Source organism: Ambystoma mexicanum, chromosome 11 (assembly GCF_040938575.1).
Source record: "Ambystoma mexicanum isolate Mex_15411 chromosome 11, UKY_AmexF1_1, whole genome shotgun sequence".
Lineage (NCBI taxonomy): Eukaryota > Metazoa > Chordata > Amphibia > Caudata > Ambystomatidae > Ambystoma > Ambystoma mexicanum.
Window position 1 is genome coordinate 155504282 of NC_090934.1, and position 16423 is coordinate 155520704.

Sequence of the window (16423 nt, forward strand, 5' to 3'; positions counted from 1 at the left end):
TAAGGCAGGAGCTGAAGAGACCTTGATTGACACAGGTCCCATGCTTAGTAGAGCATAGTGGGTTGAGAGAATGCAGCAGTAATGTGTACAAAATTAGATGATCAAAGTAACATACCCAGTAAGCTAAAAGAGTAAAGAGGAAGGCCAGGGACGTCATTTCACCAAAATGCCAGGGGTAGCGGAAGTGACATCACACGACCCTTGACCCCTGATGATATCACAGGAAGTGATGCCATTTGACCCCACCCCGAAGTGATATCGCGGGAAGCGAAGGAACACGACCTTTCAATCATTGACAAAACAGGAAGTGGTATCACATAGCATTGTACACTACGAAAAATATGGTTACAATATCACTATAATGTGATGTACATTTCATACAAGAATGGATCGCCATATGTATCGTTAAGATCAGTGTGTATAGGCCCATATTACCAAATTACTGTGAATGCAAGCAGACGTCCATGACCTAATGATAGTGATAGCACTTGCACTTTATATAGAAAAAATATACAACCAATATCACCCAACCTGGGTTGGTACTCTCGACCTCAGAAGGATTAAAGGATGAATTGAGGCGTTTAAGAACAGACTAAATCAGTGACTCACCCCCAAGTGTGGCTGAAATAAACCTTTAATGAGTCTAGCAATTATTGTATAGAATTCCATAAAGACACATTATTTGGTATTCCTATTCTTTCTGATTTAGGGTTAGTGCTGAAAGTGTTAGACTTGTGGCACTCGGGTTGTTATGTTTCTTTTTTTTTTTAAGGGGCCTGAACAAGAATGTCAGCCACTCCAGAACCCAAATGCCACATGGTGCTGGCCACAGCGCAGGAGCTTGCAATTAAAAAAAAAAAGTTTTATTTTTTGGCTTTTATATTAGAGGTCGCATGGGAGACCTCAGAGGTCGCAGTTGCGACCTCTGGCGACCCCTAAATGACGTCCCTGAGGAAGGCGCAAGTGGAGGCTTGAGCAGTAATTGAGTCAAATCAGTGCCAGAGGGCAGTAGAGAGATGTATTGGAATGCTTGATTCATATATTCATACATACCTTCATTCATACACACACACATTCACTCATGCTGTCAGTCATGCCAATGTGCCTTCATTCATAGCTGTATGGTGATTAAAAGATAGAGAGCCATGCACAGTGGTGTACAAATAAGTTTGTTCTTCCACATTTCTTGTAAGTTGTTGAGAGTAAAACATAATTGGCAGGGTGGAAGTGTGGAAGCGTGGGAGCTGGGGGTTCTTGTCCCACCAGGTGTGGACAGCACTAAAAGTCCAGTTCAGAGAACTCAGACCCCTTTACTGTTTACAAAAGGTATTTTTGACATAGGAAGGAAGGAACTACTTGCTCCTCCTATTTTATTCTAATATATAGAATAGCAGGTTGAGCGCTCGTTGTTGCTGCTGCGATCTATCTTTATGTGTGATCTGCAGGTAGCAGACCAACTCAGTCTTTCATTAATCTGATGTTGATAAATGAGTACCAATTTCAGTTGGGAATAATTGTATGTAAATATGTTCTATGTACAGTGCTTTAGCAAACGTGCTGTATCCAAAAAAATCATTATCAAATGCCAGGGCCATGGCTACTGCCTGGCTTACCTGGATGGGTCGTTCACAAATTCAGTACTCGCCTACTGTTGTTGCTCATGGTGGAGCCAGCCTGCACTTCACAAGCTCAAATCGTGCACAAGCCCATTCGGCCTGTCATCTTTTGACGCGATTCACGGATGCAGATTTGAGGGCCACTTTTTTTGAGGCAAGGGTTGGGGCACTTTCTTTTTTTAGGTTCCCGGGCCCATTTTTTGTCCCAGTCCGACCCTGACAGTGATTATCAATGTACATATATTTGTGTCATTGTCGAACAATACAAATGTAAATCATCTGCAATTAAGTAACAAACCTAAATTGCCCATGTGTAGGTGTAGCACCTTGGATAAATGGCTGCAATTCCCATAGGAAGGAACATAATCCTTGGGAGCAATGCCATCTATGCAAGGAGATAAAGGCCAGTCCATGGAAGTTCTCCAAATAAAAGCTGACAAGGGCATTCAATGTCGGCTGAATTTGCCCACTGAACCCCCTTAGAACACCAAAGTCGACTGCATCTCTCCAACACTGCATACTTCACTGGCTCGCCCTCTTCTTCCCCCTCCCACTTCATTGTCTTCCCCTCCTGATCATATTCACAACTGCATGTATCACCTACAAAGCAGTCTCAAACAGAACACCAAAATACTTGGTGGCTAAACTCCACACCTCTGGAGGCTCTCGCACCTCAGGTAGCAAAACCATTAAATATTTGGAGTCAAAGCTAACCCGCAAAGAGAAGTCTCACGAGCAGTCCTTCTCCTGCCATACCCCGACCATCTGGAACGCAATCCCAGAAGATGCATGAAATGCCCCCACCATCCTCTAGTTCCGCAAAATACTACAAATGTGGCTCTTTTAACAATACATATCTGACAAATAAAACTCCCTCTCACCCTCCTCTTCAACAACAGTACTCTGCTACTGTATAAAATGCTAAGCCCAATTCTGGCACCCTCTGTTGTGAAGCGCTCCACTGATCTTGAGCTAGGATTGGGCTATAAGCAATAAAATAAATAAAATAAAACATTGCCAAACAACCTTTGGCCATTTTCCCTAAAACACAAAGCGAAGTGACTGGCAGACACTGCGGGATCCCCTGGGTTTTCAAACATACCTCCAGCAAGAGTCACAAGACCCATCCACAATATCCAATGACCCTTCCCAGTCAGTGAACCAGCTGGCAAGGTCTGCAGACTAGCCAATCATAAACACTATAAGGAACACAAAAATGGTTTAAACCATCCTTATCCAGCCCTAAACTGTACTTACTGTACTAATACCAGCCCTCCAACAAGTGGGAACCACGTTTAGAGACCCTTATCCAGGGTTCCAACTAGGTAGAGGGTTTCTCCCTATATAAACCAAGAATCTCAATCTGACAGTGCACATTTCTGGTGCTGGTGGTTGGAGGAATTTGGAACATGATACAAGGACTGTGGATAAACGCAGGCATTTTGCTTTTGGAGGCGAGGGAGAGAGAGAAGGTGCCAGGAGGAGGCAGTGAGAGTATGTAGGATGATGTAACATCAAGAATTTGTGTATAGCGCTAGAGGAGGTGCTTATAACTGGCAGAAAGAGTGAGAGTATGGAGGAGGATGTAACGTCAGAAGGAGGTGGGAAGGAGCTGGATGAGGTGTGTCAGGGGTATTGATCCACGTTTGGACTATTATGCTGCAACATTTGGTGCTGTGGGCTTAGGAAATCCAAGATGGCGGAAAAGCCCACATTGTGCCAGAATCCAGGAAAACCGTGCAGTTTGGCGCACACCAAAATGTTCCCCTGACCTGCCACCCACCAGTGCGAGTGTGATGGGCCAGGAGTGCCATGGGTGAAATGTGTGCCAAAGGAAAAACAGCAGTGCCGGTTAGCTCAGAAAGCGCTTTGAAATCACCTTTGTTTCTCTGAAATGCAAGCTAAAAATGCCTTTTTTGAACATTGCAAGATATTCAAAAATCTCAATGAACACCAGCAGACATTTGGCAGAAGGTAGACTTGTGTGCATACAAAATCTTGAAAGAGAAAGAGCCCAAAATAATGTTCATAATGAAACTGGCTGAGCTGTGGATGTCAGCAGCTGAAGTGAAATTGGACTTAAAGCCACTAAAATCGAAATGTTTAAAATAAATTAGTGACCTACTGTTGAGTGTCACATAGTTTGCAACTGTTAAATGTCATAGTTTTGAACTTAGAATCAGCATTCTAGCTGCATGTGTAAAAATTGTAAGTTTGATTTGGATGAAGAAAAACTAGGAACAAACGTGACATTTAGCTGAAGCCTGGCTTAAAGAGATTGAATTCTGCCTGGCAACTACCCCCGACAGGAGTTGAAACTTGCTCAGCCACTCTTCCCAGGCCTGGCCTGCATTCTCCTGCCCTCACCAAAGGGAGATGACACCTCTCTGATTGGATTAGGGGAGGAGAAGCTGGGGACTGCAGGAAACAGAACAATGAGCCTTCCTGGGCTCAGGCAAATGTTAAATTAGGGGGGGGGTCGTAAATGGCTTCCTCTTGAGAGAAACGGGGAGGGGCAGTGCCTCTGTGAGCAACTTGATTTGGAGGAAGTGGACAAACCAGAAATCCCACCATGTGCTTTGGGAAACCACACCCCTCTGGGCCAGAGCATAATTTTAAAAAGATGGATAATTCATAGTACTGACTTGTCAAAATTATTTAATTAATATCATTATTCTTGTGATTTTTCTGTGCACATTTTAAGAGGTGTTAGAACTCTATACCATGTTCTGAGGCAAAACCCCATGAAGTATGGAGATTGCACACACGGGGTTCACGCTAGAAAAATGAAAATTTACTGGAATATGTGTAGAAAGGCGGTGTACATCTGTGTCATTTTTGGTAAAAATCCAATATTGGCAAACCAACCAAAAAGCGCAAAATGTTGTCATTTCTTAATCCAAGCTCTTAGAAACATCAGAGTTGAAACAGAAACTACCTTATGTGATATATGATGTGTATATGTAATGTCAACCACTTGTGTATCTGGGAAATATGTTTAGTTATGAAAATGATTTTCTAAGGTAAAAGCAAAGGGGAGTGTTCTTTCTGTATGCCATAAAGATGCCACCTGATGACTCACTGCTCCCTTCTCAAATCAGGTCAAAGAGAAATCCTTGACCTATCAAATCGTGAGTGGGTTGGGCATAGAAAGATAGCCTTCACACCCACTTCCCAAAAGACATAAAAAGAGCCACTGGAAGCCAGAAAGGGACATTCATTTTCCAACCTTCAACTGAATTCCTGCGCAGCACGCTGATGGAGAACTCCAGAATCCAGAACTCCAAAACCCAGAACTCCAGAGATCCAGACTAACTCCAGAACAAAAACTCCAAAGAGCTGAACTCTTCAGCAGGCCTCAAAATCTTTTGCAAACTATTCAACAGCCGGGCTGTGTGGTTTGCTGCTTGCTAAGAGTCCTGTGTATCCAGAACAGAACCAGTACCCAGAAAGCAGTGCTGTATCCAGAGAGACCAGACCAGATCGCTGTGAGCAGAACCAGAGACCCAGACCAGACCGCTGTGAACAGAACCGGTGCCTGATTGACCAGCCGAGCAGAGAGAACCGCAGCTAAACTTGTTGACCAGATCCGTGACAAGACCATTCCTTTCAAATTTATAGTGTGAGTACCCAGCTAGAACTGTGCAGAACCCATCTTTTAGCTTAAAATAATATGATTCAAAACATTTGAACCTGTCCAGAACTGCATCATAGGAATCGTATGTTCCCTCTCCAATTTAAACCTGTAAAGTGTCATTTGCCATTTTGAATCATTATTTCATTTCTGAAAAACCACCTTCATAAAATCGTCCGTATCTCTTGAACCGTTTGTGCTAGAAGCGAGATTTAACTGTCATTTTAAAGCTAAGATTCTGGGATATCCAGATTTTCTATTCATTATACTTGTTCCGTAATCATGCTCGACACACTCAGAAGAAGTGCAGCGATTTGCGATTTGGCTCAAATTTCTTCACTTGTCAAAATAGCAGCTTCTTGCTTTCCTTTGCTGAAATTCGTTTGCAACCTGACAATCATTCATAGAGCATTGCTAAAGTGATCCTGAACTAATTTAAAGTAGCTATCACCCACCCTGAATCTCTTATAGGGAATTAAAATCATTTTTAGCATATTTTTCCCTTCTTTGCAAACCACATTTAAAGTATTTTGCCTGTGTTTTAAAATCATCCCTGTGATCTAAGCTTGCTAGGGGGGAACTGAACTACATTTGATTGTATTCCTGAGAACTGTGTGCTCTTCTTTCCATCTTTTTACATTGCAAAAAGGGGGGGGGTGAATTGCCAAAAGGGGAAAAGTGATTATATTATCTTTTGCTGAAATCATATCAAGTTTATTCCTGTGTTGCTTCTTTTCCACCTTGCATTTCCTTGTCCCATATAAAGCATTCTCAGCTACCTTATCCTCTATAATACTCCTAAGTAATTAAACCAGTGTGCTAGTATAACATCATCCATTGTTGATCACTGTCATATGTCTAAGTGTGATATCAAATATTAATTTATTATAAAAGTGTGATATATAAATAGTTTAATTTTTCAAATAAACCTTTTTAATTTGCAAAACAAACCTACTTCTTGGCTCAGTGGGGTCAGGGGGATTCTAAGAGAGGGGCGTTATACAAGGGTTCATCATCCAGATTATAACTTGTCATAAAAATATATAAATAAGGGCTTCCCTTGAGCAATCCCAGACAAGGCACTGACTTAGTGGGAATGCTTGATTGGGGTCGTTAACAGGTGGCTGATGTAGGAGATGGTAAGGGTCTGGAGGAGGTGGTAACATCAGGAAGAGTTTATAAAGAGCTGAAGGAAGGTGGATATATCAATTGGAAATAGTGAGTATATAGGAAGGTGAAGAACTGGAGAAGGTGATTATAGCAGCAGGAGGTACAGAGTTGTCTTCAAGGGGTATTACAATCAGGGCATCATGGTAAAAAGTTGGAGAAAATGGTTATATCAGGAAGAGGTGGCAAGAGTCAGGACAAGATCATGATGACAGGAGGAGGTGGTGACCCCATCGAGGATGTTATTATACCTGGTCGCCAAAAACAGCAAGACCTTGAAGGAATGGGAAAGGCAGATTCACCCAAGGCAGGTTTGGAAGGTGGGTGGCACGAGAAATAAGCAGGTAGATCTGCGCACCATGGAACTAAGAAAAAAGCGGGCAAAGGTGCGTCATCCTGAAGGTGAAGAGGGGGCCTGTTGTTAGGAAGGCATAGTATCAAAGTAAGACAGACACAAGTGACCACAGTTCAAGGGTGGTTATTGAACTTTATCAAGGGTGTGATACACGCCTATCTAAACCTAAATCTACAGATGGGAGCAAGCTACAGCCATCAAATAATGATAATGCAGTTTTAGTGGAGTCTCGTCAAAATGAAAGGGCCTATACTAAATATTGCCTATCCTTACCGCTAAATACAAATAGTGTAGGATAATGTTCATGAAAAATAAAGAAGTGTTCACAAAATGATAAGTCAGGATGTTCAGGCTGTTGGCCTCCCTTCCCCACATTTGGAGCAAAGGGCAAGGCGGTCCACTCGAGCATAGCATACTCTCTGGCTTCTTTGGCACAAAGACACAGTTCCATTACCAACATCCGGGCCTTCTATGCCCAAGTCTCCTAAGTCATCAAAGGCTCTTGATTCAGAGGGCCTGATGTACCAAAACAAATGAAAAGTTCCTTTACAAATACTCAAGTCAGGTGAGTCCTCCTTGACCTAGATCCCCCTGTCATGGCCACAGGCCCCAGAACACAAAAACCACACCATCTAGTGATGAGGGCAATGGGTTACTTGACTCACCTATGTCCCTTTTGGGACCTATAAACACAGGGGCCCTGGCTGGACTCAGTCCTGGCGCCTTTGGTGCCAGGCTCATTTAGAGAGGTGAGCAGGAATACTTTATTTCAGTGCAGGAGTGCTTTTACTTTATTTCATTGCAGGAGTGCTATTATTTTACAAGAACTTTCCAGGAGCTGAAAGCCTTTATTCCAGAGAACATCCTCATTTGCTGACTCATCGGGTGTGGCTCCCTAGGCCTGGTCTTCATGTGCTGACTCATCGGGTGTGGTAGGGTGTGGCAGGCAGGCTGAACCTGGTGGGTGTGGCTTCAGAAGCTCAGCTATATAAGTTGCTCCATCCTTAAGGCCGGTGCTTTGCGTTACTGTGCACTCGCGTTCAACATGACGCTCACAGCCGCTTGGACCAGTTTACTTACGTTCTCCTGCATACTCACCTCCAGGAAACCGGTGCTTCATCGCTTCATCTGCAGACTCATCTCCTGACATCCAGTGATCTTTATCCCGATGCCGCAGCATCGCACTCCGCACCTATGAACTCGGACTCTGTGAAGAAGAAAGACAAGGTTAGAACAACCGTCCTAGGGCCGCGCCACATTTGAACCCCCCGCGCCCCTACTTAACAACTTACCAGCTACTGTACCGCTGAAACTTTGTTCCTCATTCCCTCTGGCTGTGGCCTCAAGCTGCCGGGCTTCTGCCGGGCCGGCAACATCACCTGCAAGGGAAGAAAGCAAAAGAGCAAACATCAAAAGTGGAACGGACAGCAATACAAGACAACAAACTTTACAATACAACAAAAACAGACGAGGAAAGACAAAGGCAAACAGGAACACTTACCTGAAGTAAAGTGGCTTAGTCGCAGCAGGACTGGATTACCATGTGCAAGGGACCAGTGAATGAACTCGGTCCAGAGCATACAAGCACCCCTGCGAGAAGCAGCAGGACGGAGTGCTTGCCAAAACGAATCAACAGGTGAGCTTTCCAGGGGCGGCGCATCCCACGGGTACCACGGTTTGGGAGAAGGGGTCTGGAAGGGGATCAGGCGCACAAGCTGGCATACTTACACCCCCTATTCTCCACGCAGAAGCAGTCCCGAGCAGCATCACCTATTAACATGAGTCACCACATAAGCGCAGGGGGCGAAGTCAAACCCGAGCAACCTCACCCCCGGGAGGGCTGCAACCGTGCCCCAATGCCTCCCCAGAGACCAGGTGAGCGTAACACCCCCTCATGCCATGCGCAGATCCTTTTTATACCACAATCTTCAGTTTGGATCCCCCTCTTCAGGCTCAGATTGTCTTCTCTAATACTTATTGAATATCTTTTCTCGGGTGACTCGTGGTTTATCCTGGATCCCCCTCAGCCGGACTCAGATCGCTTTTACACAATTAGTCTCCCTCAGCCGGGCTCGGACCAATTGCAGTACGTATTAGCTGTCGAAGACTTTTGAATGTGCACAGGGTTTAGCTTGAGTTCACAACTTTACACTCTCAGTTGGATACCTAACAAAGACCTTCGAATGAGCAACCATGTGGTGCCGGTCCACTTTGTATATGGTATCTATCTTGTTTCAAATGTTCAGTCACTCCTTTGGATATTCAATCATATTCGCTTCGCTCATCATATAGGCCTCACACTCTATTCTTTGCAGATTTCTTCATACAATGTTGCTGCCTACAACCTTGGTTCTAACACAGACCGGCCTGCTTTCAGTCTCCCCGACTCACCGGCTGTGCTGACTTTAATGGTGCTGCTTTGTTGTAGGAGTCAAGGACAGTACCATAGCAGCAGTCGCTCCTCCCCACCTCGGCTATAGATGCGGGAGAGCCCCGGTACCATTGACACACAATGCACCTTTCTTCAGCTTTAATTCCCGGTCTTATGTTTTTTATTCTGGAGGGCTCATGAAAGTAGCAGTTTTCCTCCGAAAAGGCCAAGGGCGATTCCCTCCTTGCAACCCTTTTTGGTCTTGCCGTCTTTCTCCTGATATTAAACTGCCATCTCGGAACTGCTGCTTCCTTGTGTATTTTGCCTTGCTCACAGTGTGCTTTCGTGCTCCGCCTTTTATCTGTGTGGGGAAGTGTGATGGAAGTCAGGTGTGTGTAAATATCAGTATTTGCCTGACTCTGCCTGAACCTTTTGTTGGCATTAGTCCGCTTTCTCTCACAGTGAGCAGTCCGTGAGATAGTGTTTGTGTCTGGAAAGGGTGGGGGTTGAGTTCCTAAGTATCCTACCTGGTGGGATGGGGAAATGGTGTTACAGGGAAGAGGAAACCGTGTTTCATCGTCCGGTGTCCCACTCCTACTCCCTGAAGACCCCTCATCCAGGTGATCCTCACACCCTGGTCCACCCTCAGGAATTGGATCCAAAAGTGATGGCCATATCCTGCCCACCTGGATGACAGATCCCCGGGGACTAGCGGGAGAGACACCTTCTGGTTTCTCACACTGTGGAGTAGACACTCATAGTGGGGACTCCTCTCTCTAACCCCAAACACTGGAGAAACTTGAGTTGCACCTACACTGATGGAGCCAATGCAGAGGTTCATCAGCAAGGGATCAGCAAAGTGTTTTACTATGGTAGTGTGCCAGCCATGGGGGCTGGCATTTTAATTAGAAGTGCATTACTATTTTTGGCGGGACTGAGGGTATTTTGATTCATCCTGCAGGTTATTTTGAAAGATCCATGTTTTTAGTGTTTTACAAAACGGGAGGGTGATGAGGGCATTTTAAGCCTCTGCCTGGATTGAGTTTCAGTTGGTCTGGGCATGACAGGAGAAGGGCTCTTACTTGCGGGTCTTCTCTTTATAGTCTAGCGTAGACCCAAACATTTTGATAAAATTGCTATGTGAGGCATGAGGGCGTCCATAGGTGTGAAGTTTTGAACGGAACACCAACGTGTTTTGTAGGTTATGCATATAGGTTTGAAGATGATACTGCCAAGGAAGAGGAGCCAGTAAAGGTCATGCAGGGTATGAGAGATACTGTCAAATAAGTGAGTGCCTGTAATGATGTGTGTTGCATTGTGATGGGCCAATTCGAGGGAGTCCAGGTTCACGGCTGGAAACCCCGTTAGGAGGACATTTATCCACTTGAGGTGTGAGTTCACAAGGGCTTTGACCATCGGGCAGAAGTCATGCAGGGGGGGGTGAAGGGTTTGATTTTGCAGAGTGGGCAGATCTGTAACTCCAACATTTTGTGCCTTTTTGGCTATGTGCTTTCGGAAGGAAAGGCTACTGTCAACAATGATGCCTGGGGATTTGAAAGATGCTAGGTGGGTCCATCCAGGTGCATGTCATCCAAACATCATTGCACGAGTTGTTGTTTGGTGGGGTGACCAATGAGGACGATTATGGTGTAATTAAGTTTGAGGTAGGCATTTGGGATCCAGTATGGATGGTAGCCAGGCATTTGCAGAAGCAAGTGTTGTTCTATGGGCTATGGACCTTATGGTACAGCTGAGTGTCATCAGCGCAATGGTGGGTGACTATGTTGCGGTAGTTTAGAAGCGCTCTCGATGGGTCTATGTATAGATTGAAGATTATTTGAAAAAGGATGGAACCTTGGGGGACTCCATACATGACTGGGAGTTCATTGCATCTGAATGGGCCCATCTGTACAACCTGGTGTCTGCTGTATATGTAGGACATTTTTGGAATGGTTCCAGAGTAGCCCATCCTGCCTACAAGTACAAAGAAGAGTGGTATGTGTTTGAGTGTGTGAAAGGCAGCTGAGAGGTCTAAGGGAACTAGGAGGCACGAGTCTCCTGTGTCCGTGATTCGCAGCACATGACCCACTACTTGGATGATTGCAGTCTCTTTTCTGCAATTGGGGCATTAACTAGACCGTTAATCAAGGTGAAGCTGGTTGATTTTTGCAAGTAGTTGAGTCACAACTACTTTCTCTATAGGTTTCCTGATGAATGGGAGGCTCGTATTGGGACTCTAGTTGACTCGGCCCCCTGGGTCAAGCAAGGATTTTTTGAGGCGGGGTTGTATGAGACCGTTCTTTGACACCTCTGGGAGTACACCTTTGCTGAGGGAGGAATTTATAATATAGAGGAGTGCACTGGGTTCTGGACTGGTGAGTTGTTTAAAGGGGGAGGCCGGGAGGAAGTTGTCCACCTAAGCGGTAGGTTTAAGGGTAGCAAATGCATCTGAGAGACTCTTAAGAAAGAGAGGAGGGTGAAGTCAGTCTAGGGGGGCAATGCTTGGGGCTCTCAGTGGCTGGATAGCGGGGTTCAGTCTAGGTTTCGGGACATCAATGTGCCTTGTTATCTTATCAATTTAGTTAATAGAGAAGGGATTTATTCTATCACATTTGTCTTGTGATTCCGGCATCTTGGGACAGGTGTGGGCTCGGCACAGTGCTTGCCTACTTTCAAAACGTACTTGCTTAAGTTAGGTAGTAAGTTAAAGTTTATTCAGATTGCATTCAGTAACACGAATGTCCAACACATCTATGGTAAGACAAAACAATTATACATTAAAGTCACACTACATTACATTTTCAACTAAATGCCATCTTTACATAATGTGAAACAGTCTGCATTGGATTCATATTATCTTCTTTGTGAATCTTCCTCTAAGTGCAGCCCTTACAAACTAAAAACATAGGGAATCTGCCTCATTGCATGACATAAACATCAACATAGCGTCCGTAAATGTCCTACTTTTATCTTTCATAAAATGCGACCTGAGTCATTTTTTCGTAAAATCAATAAAAAACCTACAAATTATTTTAAAAAATGCATTCAATCTTCATCTATACTCAGACCACATGGACATATCCTCTCTAAGATTCTGTCCTGTCTTGAAGGAAACTCTACTGAAGCTGCCCTTTGCTTAAGAAGGGTCTTGCGCTGAGCTTTTACAAAAGTTTACTCTGGTTAATTACATCCCCAACTTTTCATCAAAGCAATCCCACTAGTAAACCAGTTTGCAGGATCCTTAAGAGGGAACCGGAGTACCTCCACTGAAGCTTTACCAATATTTGGCTCCACTGAGGAGTTAAGTGGGACCCTTAGAAAAAACTCCAAAAATCTCCTTTGGGCCTGGCAGGTCATGCTAAGAATTCCCAATTCACGCCTTGGCACATCACTCGTGGAGCTAGGTGGGAGCCCAAAGACCTTCTGTAGCAAGTTCCAGGCACAGGCATGTTGCTTACATTGGAGTATGCCTCAATGGTGGAGGTGTAGTAAAATAGCTTGGCCTCAGAAAGAGAATATGCCTGCATTCGGTGCACATCGATTTGAGGGATGAGTGATCCTCTGGGCTGTGGACCTTGCACCATCGATTTTAAAGGGAGCTAATTATTTGTTGGCAGCACGGTGGCGTAACAAAACATTGGCAAAGTGGCTGAATGTATGCAGAAGTGTTGAGTCATTTCCTATGATGGGGAATGTTGCAACTGTTGCCTCTCGTGTATCGAGCAAAGATTTCTTGAAGGAGCGGAGCATAATCACAGGGCATTGCTTTGTGTGTGATATGAGAAGGGTAATTGTGGCATGGTTGGTCAAGTTGCAGGGGGCGTGGGTTTGAACACGAGACGAGCGAGGAGGAGGAGGAAAAGGAAAGGTGGATTGTGTGGCATTTGACATGCGTGGGGGAGATTATGATCTGATTAAGGTCCATGGTGTCGGGCAGGGAGAATAGGCAGTCATGTAGGTATTTTGTGGTTGCAACACAGAAATGTTGATGCCTCCGAGGTCCCAAGAGGTTGTTATTAGAGTAGGAGAGATCGTCTATGAAGTTATCATTCCCCCAGGGGAGCCTTTTAATAAGGTGGGATGTAATTGAGTCATTATTTTAGATAGGGAACCAGCATGAAAGGGATTTGACACCGTGTAGGGCCAGTTGCCAGTCAATCTTATGGATGACTGCCACCCCACCTCGAGTTTTTCAGCAACCGGTCAGTATGTTCGATACTGTAGCTGTGGGGTAGGAGGACTTTAAAGATGTATGGGCAGAAGGGTTTAAACCATGTTTCGTTAAAGAAACGGGAAAGTGTAGGGGAGTGGAGAACAAGGCATCAAGGTCAATGTTGGCTATGAGTTTAGTGATGTCGGAGCCTGCGATCTCTGAGTGAGCGTTAACCATTCAAATCGGGTATATGCGAACCGCAGGTGCATGTTGCAAGGGTGCACAGGGGATTTTGATGGGGTTTGCCCGGGTAGCTGTCCGGCGCTGCTTTGGGCATTTGGCTTTGCAACACCAGAGCGAATAGGATTGGGTTGTGGGCAGGGATCGAAGTGTACAAAAAGTAGTAGTGGAACTATGTTCCCTGCTGGTCTGTCCCCGCTCCCCACAAACATCATTGCCACACGCCCTTCCACGTGCAATACAAACCCCTAAACAAATGCACCTGCTCATTAAGGGAACGTTCAGTGCCGTGCACTGAAGTGCAAGTTTCAACTTCTTCCTGCAATTTCATTTTAAAACGAAACCATTCCAGAACGGTTTCTTTTTAAAATAAATGTATAGGAACAGTAAAACTTTATTTTAAAAAGTAGAGGAGCACCGCTCCCAACCGCTCCGGCCCACTTCAACCACTGGTTGTATGAAGAGGATACACATGATGATGTCTACCTGGTGTAGGACTTGCAGAGTAACTCGCCCTTTATGAAAGGAAAGGAAGGGGCTGGACTAAGTAAGTGGGTGGGGCAGTGGTCACGTGACCCAGATCCACTTGCATCAGCTCACCAACTGAAAAAGAAAAGAGGTATGAAGGCTGCTCAAGAAGAGAGAAAAAGGAGGCAAAAGAAAAAGGCACCAGCATATTAGTAGTGATTGAAATGTGGCTGCAGCAGCGGTCAAGAGCCCCAGATGCTGTGCAACAAGACAACTTGAAATTGGATGTGTGGCATGCTATTGGTGTTAGATAGGCATAGGTAGCAGACCCAGGACCTGGAACCGCCCTGGGACAAGGGAGCTAGGCAATGCAGGGTGCAAGACTTTCCATAGAAGGTGGACAGGACATCCCTGAACTAAGGGTCGCCGACGCAGCACCTGACATGGCAGTTTCATCTACTTAGCTTCGGTCCACTGTTCTCGGCTTTCGGAACCAGCCCACTGTGTGTAGCCGCCTCATCGTTCAGCATCTAGTGGCATCTCGCCTGCCACAAAGTGATTGGTGAATTTACGCTGCCACCATATTGCCTCAGATTGCAGAATTTTCCCATAGGTGTGTATCTCATCGAATGTGCTGATAAAGATGGTTTGAAACCTCCTGGGGCATTCAGAAATGTCTAGACATTTATTTTGCCTGTCTATGTTGAGCTATTTGTCAGGATTGTTGTACTTAGGTCTTGTTGTTTGTGTCTCCTTCATAAACATTCTTCCAGTGGAAACTCTGTCATACTGACTCCCTAGCCCAGAGGTCTCCAACATGATACTCTCCAGATGTTTTGGACTACAACTCCCATGGCCCCTTGCCATTGATTATAATGTCTAGTTCTGATGGGAATTGTAGTTCAAACACTCTGGAAAACCAAAGGTTGCAGATCTCTGCCCTAGCCCGTGGCTCATGCCAGGTTCCCTCGTACAACAAGACTATTCGGGACGAAGACACCAGGTGGCGCAGAAACTATAGGGCACCCAGTGGCTATATACTCACAAGCCACAATTCTAGTGCATGGGAAACACCTCATTCCATCATGCCCTCTTTTCTAAGGGTTGCCGTGGATTATCAATGTTGGTCTCTAGTCTGCTAAATTCGAATGAAGCTCCTTTTAGCCTGCTGCTACCTCACTCTCTCTATTCGACACAAAGTTTGAAGCTTGTTTCAATAATTGACAAATCGTGCTTCTTTTTTCAACAAGGTTACTGAAATATTTTCTTATCTACCTTGACAAACAGAAATGTTAACAGATAGTTCACATATGGTGCCTAAACCTCCCTCTCAAACTTTGCAGAGGTTTTAAAATCAAAAAAGAAAATAAATATAACAAAGGCTTATCCAGAGACCATATTGTGTATTTGGCTAACACTCCAGAGATATGTGATGCCAGTATGCGACTTGGCACGCATCTATGCCTGGAATCAGGCCCACGTTCATGGCTCATAAAGCGTCCTATGTTTACTTAGAAATTAAAATGGCAAGGCTGTCAGGGCAAGGCATTCATTACATGGCCTCTAAAAGCCAAGTAAATCAAGGCGATGCCTGGTAACTGTGACCGCAGCCTGAGCTTTAAGAAGGAAGCTCACTATGGCCTAGTTTTCAGGCTATTTATACAGCCGGCAGAAAATCACTTCCTGGTTCGAAACACAGCCTCAGGTCAGGGTCCAAGCCAGAATGAAGGCCAGAATGCCAGAAAAATATCTGCAAAGGAAAATAAATTCAGCTGAAAAAGATGGAAGAACACTAGAAGAACACGTTAGAGTTGAAAATCAGAAATAGTGTGCTGCCATTAACACATTGATGACCAAATGTCATATTTTAACGGGTGAAAGCACTCAGAACAGGCAAAAGCCTTTGAATTCTATGTCAAGACCGGAGGCTCTGATTATGCTTACTCTTCAACTTTACTGTTCAGCAGCAAAGAAACATTTCCAAAGAACATGAATACAAATTTTATAAAAAACTACAATAACCATGTTTTTTTAACATTTGTAGTTCATTTCTATTGGTCTCCAACTGACCACGTGACAATTTCTAAACCAATAACACAGTCCTCAATGAACAAAAACTCCTGTCCTCTTTCCCTTCTTCCTCTTTCTTTGCTGCTCGGCAGCGAGTTAAGTACTTTCTTCTATATTTAATATTTCGAAATCTGTGAATGCATGTTAATTCTACTTAGTGTGACGCGTGGTGTTTTACGATATTAGGCGGAACATTTCCGCGACGGAAAGGCGGCTCTGAGGAGCGGCGACCGCGACGGGGCTGGTGCTCCGGCGGCCGCAACGCCGGCGATCCGTCATAGAGGGCACTATATAACGGAAGAGAGAGCGCGACGGGACCGCGTAGTTCCGGCGCTCTCTCCTTCGTTAT